The sequence below is a fragment of the Phascolarctos cinereus genome, unplaced genomic scaffold, assembly GCF_003287225.1.
Source record: "Phascolarctos cinereus isolate Bilbo 61053 unplaced genomic scaffold, phaCin_HiC Scaffold_5;HRSCAF=322, whole genome shotgun sequence".
Lineage (NCBI taxonomy): Eukaryota > Metazoa > Chordata > Mammalia > Diprotodontia > Phascolarctidae > Phascolarctos > Phascolarctos cinereus.
Genome location: NW_027555958.1, coordinates 356,199,650 through 356,209,864, shown reverse-complemented (window position 1 = coordinate 356,209,864; position 10,215 = coordinate 356,199,650).

Genomic DNA, 10,215 nt, shown 5'->3' with positions numbered 1-10,215 from the left:
CAAATGTCCTGGTCCTCTTTGAGAAGGAAGGACAAACAGCAGCAGCAACAGCAGGGGAAGCCGATTTCAAAGGAGTCAGAGGAAAGATGGATAGGACCTAGCTAGGTTCCAGAGGAAGCCGGTCCAAGACAGACTGAAGATGCTCAAGAACGAAATCCTGAAGGTGCAAAAGGAAACAATTCCAATGAGAAGGCAAAAAGGGATTTGTCTGAAGAGACCAATGTATGCACAGGGAATTTACCAACCAACTTAGATTTAAGAAAGAAATGTACAGAAAATGGAGGTAACAGTGAGGGTTAGCTCAAATTATACCTTCTACAGGAAACCTTTTCAGGTCCCCTCATTAGTAGTGAGTAGTACCTTCCCCTCTGAGATTACCTTTCAATTCTGTGTGTATCTTGTATGTGCCTATTTACTGAGCCACTGTGAGTGACATTTGAAGAAATCATGGAAGATAAGAGAAGTACCACAAGATTGGAGAAGGGCAAATGTCTCAATTTTTAAAAAAGGGAAGAGAACAGTGTTTGCAAACTAGTGCAGTGAACTTGTCTTTAATTCCTGGGAAAAATTCTAGAAAGGAGGGTCTGTTTGAGCCCAGTAGGCAGAACTAGAAGCAACGGTTGGAAGTCTCAAAGAGGCAAATTTAGTCTTGATATCGGGGGAAACTCCCTAACAATGAAAATAACACAAAAGAGTGATGGGCTGACCCTAGAGGTGGTAGGTTCTCCTCAGAGTTCTTCAAGCAAAGGCTGGATGACCACTTATTGACTGTGTTATCCATGGGCTCCCTTCTATGTTTGAGTTGGATGAAGGGTCACCGAGGTCTCTTCTAATTCTTAAGTTCTGCGATTCTGTGAACTGGAGTTTCTAGTTGCTGAGTCTCTGTGTCTCTGATAGAGATCTCTGTAGCTTAGGGTTAGATAGGCTATGTGGTTCTCAGTTTACTTCTCAATTCCCATCCCTCCTCCTCTCCAATTGGGTGGCTAGGTAGTGCAGTGGATAGAGTGCTGGGTCTGGAGTCAGGAAGACTTGTCTTCCTCAGTTCAAATCTGGCCTCAGATACTTACTAGCTGTGTGACTCTGGGCAAGCCACGTAACCATTTGCCTCAGTTTCCTTATCTGTAAAATGAGCTGGAGAAGGAAATGGTAAGCCACTCCAGTATCTTTGCTGAGGAAACTCCAAATGGGGTCACAAAGAATTGTACACAACTGAAAAAATAACTAAACAACAGCAAATTCTCTCAAACTCCTTGCAAAGGAGTTCTGCTGCAGAGAGCCAACAGAGATATGTGGGTCTGACTTCTTGCCAGATAGATGGTCAGGAGACTGGGAATCACCTCAATCTTACATACACTATACTTTCTTCTAGCTACATTTTATCTTCAGTATAGTAAATACCATGCAGGACTTAGGAGTTAGGAAGACCTGGATTCAAAATCTGTCTCTTCAATCAGTCAATCAATTAACCAATCAATAACATTTAATAAGCATCTATTCTGTGCCAGACACTGTGTGCTAGACAAAATGAACCAGTCCGTGCCTTCAAGGAGCGTATATTCTATAAAGGGCACTAACATATTTACATAAAATACATATAGCACATACACCATTTGGGGGGATACACTAGCAGTTGGGAAGGGATCAGGAAAGGCCTCTTATAGGAGGTGGACCTCTTGAAAGTGATTAATTTATTAGCTATGTGACCAAGGACAACCCACGTAACTCCAGCTTCCTGGTCTACAAAATGTGTATAATAATACCTATTGTACCAGGTTGTCATGAAGTTTAAATGGGCTAATGCGTGTAAAATGCTTTACAAAAGTTAAAGTACAACGTACATGGTAGTAACGATCCATGATGACATGAATGGAAGGTCTGAGTAGCCATGAAAAAAAATCCACGATTGGTCTAACAGGATCATGACCCAAAATGCCAAACACACTGAGAGGCTCCTCCACAAGAGAGATGGGAAGGCAGAGAATCTCAAATCTGGTGCCAAGTTCCTCTCATGCTTTTCCATTTGCATCTTCCCTCAAGGCTCAGCTGCAACAAAGCTTATCTCCTGAGCAGCTGGTTCACAGCCTGCTACTTAATAGATTAACAGAAGAAACCATCCTCATTATGGTCGTCAACTTACATCAACACAAACAGACCCCAACTTGCCTTTGATGGAAACATACCCATCCAGCTAATTTTCTCTAATTAAGGCCAGAAGCCTGGCCCACTACTGAAGGAAAGTCATCTTCCAGGTGTTTGGAGTGACTTGGGAACCAAGAAAAGCTCAGGCTGGTAAGTAAAGTCTAGCCTTGTGAATTAGTATATTCACCCATCTGAATGGGCCCATGGAACTTCCTCAGTTCAGCCTTAGGTTACTGCAGAAAGGTTTGGTCATCTTCTGGAATCTTCTGGCCTAAGCCTCAGGCCACAGACTCCAAGCAAGTGGGTAAAGGGGGTTTCCAAGGCTAACAGATTTAGTCACACTGGAAAGCTAGGGGAATACAAGCAGAGTGGCATAAATAAATAACAGGCCATTTTACAGTTAGTGCTATTAGAGAAATTTTATTGCTCACCTCTTCCTGACTTTGCTAATTCATTTAGCCTTGATTCTTTCCTTGACCTTCGGCCCTCTCCCAACCAAATTTTTTTCTCCCTCCCCCCTCCCATCTTCCTTTCCTCCACCCCCTCTTCTTCTCCATCCGCCTCTTCTTACTTTACCTCCTCCCTCTCCTCCTCCTTCTCCTCCAGCCTTAGAGTTAGGAAGACCTGAATTTAAGTTCAGCCTTTGACACATATTATCTGTGTGACCCTGGGCAAGACACCTGAGCTCTTGATACCCTGGACAATACTATCAACACTGTTAAGACTATAAGTTATGGCCAAGTTGTTGGTCTCCTTGGATAGTGATGGTGGCGGTGATGAGGCAGTGATCCACAGTAGAAGTTTACTATGCGAAAGAAATACACAGGTTTGGGTGGAATAACCACAGCTGGCATTTATATAATTCTTTAAAATTTACCTAGGGCTTTACATATATTAGCTTATTTGACCTTTGCCTAAGAAAGCTGGATGGCGATAATTCATCTCTCTAATATTGTGCTGACACAATCAGCTACATTAACAAGTGAAACATGCATTTGCCTAAGGCAGAGACTACATTGAACATTTCCACTCTTCTCCTTTCTCCACTCCCTCTCCCCAAACCCCTAGGGCTGGTGGCTGGATATTGAATTGCCTTCAGGTTTGAATAATAGAAGCTTTGCTGGGATGGATACTTTTAGCCCAGAGAGACAGAATGAAAAATGCCCATAAACTCAACACTAAGAGGTTCCTCCACAAGAGAGATGGGAAGGCAGGGAATCTCAAGTCTGGTGCCAAGTTCCTCTCATGCTTTTCCATTTGCATCTTCCCTCAAGGCACACTAAGTGTGTGTAAATGATGGTTTTTCTACACCAGTGATGTCAAACTCAAATAGAAATGAGGGCCACTAATCCATACATAAGGATCCCTGTGGTAGCGTATTGACTTAGTTTTAAATGTAGTATTATCCATGTTTTATTGTATTTTTTTTTGTTAAAGATGCCCCAATTGCATCATGGGCTCATGTGTCCTGCTGGCCATGTATTAGACACCTCTGGTCTACAAAATCTAGAAAGACCTCACAGGTCTCTGGGCTTCACCACAGAGCCCAGGCTTGTCTCTCATCACCTTTCTTCTCCCTTCCTCCCCCCAAGCCAGGAGGTAGGCATTATATACAAATGATTGGAATCCTACAACATGACATAGCAGGTGAGGCAGTGAGGCTGGCCCTGGACAGATTAACTTCACCTCATGGTTCTGATGGGGTGATGGGACCTGCACCCTGAATTTTCCCATACATTTCAGCAACCCAGTTCCTGAATTTTCCCACATAACCCAGTACCTGGCATTTCACGTTAGGCATCTGGCCCATCCCGGTCCACCTAGATACTCAATAGTCCTCTAACTGTGGCTCTCCAACCCACCTAGACTGCTTAACTCCTTTCATGTCTGCACCCGGCCTACCCCAGGCTACTTGGCACTTCTTACTCCCATCCAAATCTCCTTGTTGCCTTTTATATATATATATGTGTGTGTGTGTGTGTGTGTGTGTGTGTGTATATAAATCTAATTCCCATCAAGACTTAAATTCATTAGGAATCTAGCCCACTCTGTTGATGGTACAATAAACCTTGCTACCTTGACTGAAAGGAATTCTTTCCAGGCAGACTCACCTTGTACCCTGGCATTTTGGGGTTCCCACAAACCCCAAACTGCATCAGTTCCTCCTTCCCTTCACTGCTACCCACCAATACCCTAGTATTTAAATTCCCGATGGTGTCCGGCCCCTCCCTCTAATTTTGGTTCCTTACACCTTTGACTATCTCCAGCTGACTCTAGAAATGCTTGGTTTGGTCACATATAAATAACAATAATTAAGTCATTTATATGAACTGCTTGCAATTTATGCCTAGTTACCGCACAGCATAATAATGATGATGCATTTCATTAAATATGTCATGTTAATTTGGTTGTAAATTTTATTTCATTAAAACATTAAACTCTAAAACCTATTTACGTAGGTGAAGTCTTCATAGTTAGTTGCTTACGTGACGTGGGCTTCAATCAGTCGTGCACCAGCCTCTGGGAATATACACATGCTGCCCTCAAGGAGCTCATATTCTACTGGAGGAAATAATCTCTACACATTCAAGTACATACAAAATAAATATAAGGTAACTTTTTGTGGGGGAGACACTCAAGCACCTGAGAGGATTAGGAAAGATCTCATGTAGAAGGTGGTGTTTCAACTAAGCTTTAAAGGAAACTAGGGTTTTTAAGAGACAGAGATAAAGAAGGACCGTGTACCTGGCTTGGAGAGAGCCAGTGCAAAGGCATGGAGATGATAAATAGAACATTGTATGTGAGGAACAGCAAAACCAAATTGGCTAGACCATAGAATATGTGAACGTACAACAAGGTTGGAAAGGTAGGGAACTAAAAGTTGTTAAAAAAAAAAAAAGGAATGTGGATTGCTAACATATTGGTAATAATGTTCAGAGGAGGCAGTAGCATTTTCTGTCAGTCTTTAACATTCCATTGTTATTTGAAGATGATCTCAGCATCCCAAACATTGTGCGTTAATGAGTTATTCAAGTGAATTTTTTTGTCCTGTAGAAAATAGTTTAACAAATCATGTGAACCTTGGCCGAGATGGTTTTACATGAAGCAATCAGAGGGTTGAGGAACTGAAAACCCTCAGAGTTCAATATGTTTCCTGCATGGATGCTTTGTTAGCTGAAATCAGGAATGAGACTCAGACCTGTTTCATCTAGCTAAGCCATAAGAATGGCATCTGCTTCCTGGAGCTTAGTTGGGGGAGAATTAGGAGAAGTATGCCTAAATTGACCAGTGGACATTTGCTTTTCAATTGCTTTGTTTTCTATTGGAGAGTCAGTAATATAAAGTTAAAAAAATGAAAATCTGCTTTCCAATCCCACCTTGCTCATTTACCAGTTTTGTGACTATAGAGAAGGCACTTGACCCCTTTGGTCCTCAGTTTCTTTGTCTGTAAAATAGGACTGATAACAATATCTTAATCAGAGGCCAACTGATCTAATCCCCTCACTGTATAAATGAAGAAACTTTGACTTGTCCAAGGTACCAAGTAGCAGGGTTTTTGTGAGGCTCAGATGAGATATTTTTGGAAAGCTTTTTTGCAAACCTTAAAGTGCTGTATAAATTGCAGTTATAATCATCTTGAGAGGCAGCCTGTTGTGCATGGTGGGTGGAAGGACTGATCTCAGAGTCAGGAACATCTGGTTTCAAGTGCTGCCTCTGACTCATACTGACCCAATGACCTCGGACAACTCCCTGTGACTCCAAATCCCACAGAAGTTGCTGATCTGTCTCAGTGGACAAAGTTCCCGTACCAGGAATACCTCATGTTGAGGTACTCACAGGTGAAGTCCAACCAGAAAAAAAAGGACAACGATCTCTTTCTTAGATGTTTAATTCTCTAGGATTCTTTCTGTTTGTCCATGACAAGGTTTTATTGTCCTAGAAAACCAGGTATTGTGATTTGTGTTGGTTGGGTCAGGGCAGGGTGAACCAAAAGGTTCCTGGGGGCCATAGCTAGACTTTATAGAACAAACAATGGGCAGTTGTTTTGAACACATGAGGAAACAGGCCCAGGGAAGTGAAATGTCTTCTTCAGGGTCATGATGATAGTTAATAACAGTGGTCTTTCTACTATGCTACACTGGCTCACTCATTCCTATTGAATAGGGATGAGAGTAGGGACTGTCTACATCACCTGGTTACAATGAGGACAAAAATCAGTGTAAACCAGAGAAGTAGTTTTTTCTTTCCGTGATGTAGATTATCAGTTGCTCCTGCTGTTTGTCAGGGGGTAAAGGAAGAAGATGCCTTTGGCAGAGAATCAGACTCATAGCTTAAGGGGATGATTTATGAATAATGGGGTTGGACTACATTATTGAACCTGGAATGACTGGAATTTAGAATAACATACTTTATGGGTGAGAGTGGAGTTAGGGGATTGATTTAACTCCTGCCATTATGTTAGGTGTTCTCAAGAAGATATTCTGGCTAGACAACCAGTCCTAGGCGTGGGTTTGGGGATGAGTGGATCTGTGTTTGAAGCCTAGCACTGCGGATTGCTATCTTAAGCAGACTAAACTTTAATTTCCCTAGTTGTGAAACAAGAGTGTTGGGTTAGATGACCCTTGAGTACTCTTCCAGCTCAATCTTGACGATCTATCATTTCTGTCCTTTTGAACCTTTTCATCTCAAATTGGTGGGAAGCCTACAAGTTGGGTAGTAGGATCTACAAGCATACCTCATCAAATGTGGTTAATTAATTGGTTCTGAGAAAATATAGGAACAGGTCATCATAGTGACGAATACACACCATTCTCCCAGTCACTTGGTCTTTCCTTGACCCCTCACTCGCCTTCAATGCACATATCCATTCTGTGGCCAAGGCTTGTCATGTCTTCTTTTGCAACCTCTCTTGTATATATGTCTAACCTCTGAACTCATAGTCGCCATCCTCATCTGTTGTTATTCAGTCGAGTCTTACTCTCCATGAGTCCATGGAGTTTCTTGGCAAAGATCCTGGAGTGGTTGGCCATTTCCTTCTCCAACTCATTTTAAAGAAGAGGAAACTGAGGCAAATAGGGATAAGTGACTTGCCCAGGGTCACACAGCTAGTAAATGTCTGAGGCCAGATTTGAATTCAGGTCTTCCTGACTCTAGGCTTGGTGCTCTATCCACTGTAGCTCTTAGCTCTATGGTCTTTCTCTTTTAATAATTTCATAAACTCCCATGGATTCTGCTACCATCTCTTTACAAATGACTTCCAGATTTAAATATCTAACCCATGTCTCTCTCCTGAGCTCCGGTCCAACATAACCAACTGCTTGAAAACCAATTCAAACTGAATGTCCTGTAGACACCTGAAAAATCAACATTTCCAAAATAGAAATCATTATCCTTCCCTCTCCCCCAAACTCTCTTCCTAATCTCCCTATTTCTGTTAAGGGCATTACTAGTCACTCAGGTTTACAAAATCATCCCTTGACTCTTTACCGTCCTTCACCCCATATATCTAATCAGTTACTAAGTCTTGTCAATTCTACCTTAACATCTACCTCCTGGCATCTGCCCCCTTGTTTTCATTCAACATCTTTTGCATGGAGTACTCAGGGGAGGGGAACCTGTGACCTCGAGGCCACATGTGGCCCTCTAGGTCCTCAAGTTTGAATTCAAGTTTGATTTAGTCAAAGGGCTGCACTTGAGGACCTAGAGGGCCACATGTGGCCTGGAGGCTGCAGGTACCCCACCCCGGTAGGTCATCCGAACAGTCTTCTAATTGGTGTCCTTGCATCTAGAATCCCATCTATGATCCATCTAAGAGCTGCCAGAGTGACCTTCCTAAGCCAGACCTCACACCTTTGTCCAAGGGGGTCCAGTGGCTTTGCTTCTTCTGCTCTCTAAGATCAAATACAAACTCCTTCTTAATGCTGGTATCTTTCTTCTAAGATTATCTGTCTGTCTATCTATCTATCTATCTATCTATCTATCTATCTATCTATCTATCTGTCTGTCTGTCTGTCTGTCTGTCTGTCTGTCTGTCTGTCTATCTATCTATCTATCTATCTATCTATCTGTCTATCTATCTATCTGTCTATCTATCTATCTATCTATCTATCTATCTGTCTATCTATCTATCTATCTGTCTGTCTATCTATCTATCTATCTATCTATCTATCTATCTATCTATCTATCTATCTATCTATCTGTCTGTCTATCTATCTGTCTATCTATCTGTCTGTCTATCTATCTGTCTGTCTATCTATCTGTCTATCTATCTATCTATCTATCTATCTATCTATCTATCTATCTGTCTGTCTGTCTATCTATCTGTCTATCTATCTATCTATCTATCTATCTATCTATCTATCTATCTATCTGTCTGTCTGTCTGTCTATCTATCTGTCTATCTATCTATCTATCTATCTATCTATCTATCTATCTATCTATCTATCTATCTATCTATCTCTCTCTTGTTTGTACATAGTTATTTTCATGTTATCTCTTCCATTAGACTGTTAACCTTCTTGAAAGACAAGATTATTATTAATTTTTTTGTATTGCCAGCAGGCAGCACAGTATCTAATACATAGTAGGATGCTCATTGAGTTGACTGAATTGGACTGGATTCCTCTGTTTGACATTTAAAGCTATTCACAGGCTATCTCCAGACCTCCTTTCCAAGCTTTCATGGCATCCTGAGCCTTCTCCAGTCATCCTGATGAATATCTGGCCACTGGACCCAGATGGCTCTGGAGGAGAAAGTGAGGCTGGTGACCTTGCACAGCCCTCCCTCACTCAAACCAAAGTCAATGGCAAGTCATGTCATCATCTCCCTGATGTCATGGTCTTCTTCAAGAACGAAGGACAAACACAGCAACTGAACATCATTCTTCTTCCTGCTGAATTGATCTACTTCCTATTCCCCACACATGACATTATGCCTCCCAACTCTGCACTTTCGCAAAGATTGTCCCCCATGCTTGGAAGACACTCCTTCCCCACCTCTACCTTTTGGAATCTCTAGCTTCTCTCATGATTCAAATTAAATACCACCCAAGGCTTTTTCTGATCCCCGGTTGTTAGTGCCCTTACTTTGTGCATATTATATATTATCTTCTTGGCATACATGTCCTTTCCTCCAGAGAGTGTAAGCTCCTTGAGGACAGGGACTGTTTCATTTCCATCTTTGTATCCTTGGCACCTGGCACAGTGCTTGGCGCATAGCAGGCACTAATATAAATAAATGCCTGACCTTCATGTCTAGAGATAACACCAACGTCACTCTTCCAGTGTAGATTGTGATCCAATTTTCTGGTGCCCTTTATAGCATATGGAGCCTTTTACCATGCCCAAGGGAAGGAGAGCTAAGTTTTCTGAAGCTACATCTCTCTTTACCGTCTGCCTGTACTTGGATCCATTCCCATTCATTACTGTCACGGCTCTCGATCTAAAGAAACACCACAGAATCCACATGGAAGGGGGAGAAGAGGAAGAGAGCGTGCATTTCTTAAGCTCTTACTGTGTACCAAGCACTGTGCTAAGTGCTTTACAAATAATACCTCAGCTGATCTTCACAACAACCCAAATCCTCATTTTAGAGCTGAACAAACTGAGACAGACAGAAGCTATGTGACTTCCCCAGGACCACACAGCTATTAAGTATCTGAGGCCAGATTTAAACTCAACTCTTCCTTTCTCCAGGTCTAGCACTCTATCCATTTTGCCACCTTGCTGTCTCATAGGAAAATAAAACCTCTTTCCAGAAAGTAGGTGAATTGGAGTTGAAAAACAACAGCTCTCCTTTGAAGGACAGTAGGACAGGCAGAAGGAAAGGGAAATTCTAGATCTCAAAGGAACCCTGAGAGGTCTTCCTATTTGCCTCTAAGCTGCCATCAGAACCCCCAAAGAAGGAAGCCCTTCAACCTATTTCTTCATTAGTGCCTTTGAGAGGCTTATGAGCCATGTCCTTCCCAATGCTATTGAGGCAGGTAGGTGGTGGGGTGGATAGCGTGCTGGACTTGGAGTCAGCTAGAACTGAGTTCAAATCCTGCCTCAAACACTGAACTTGGGCAAGTCACTTAT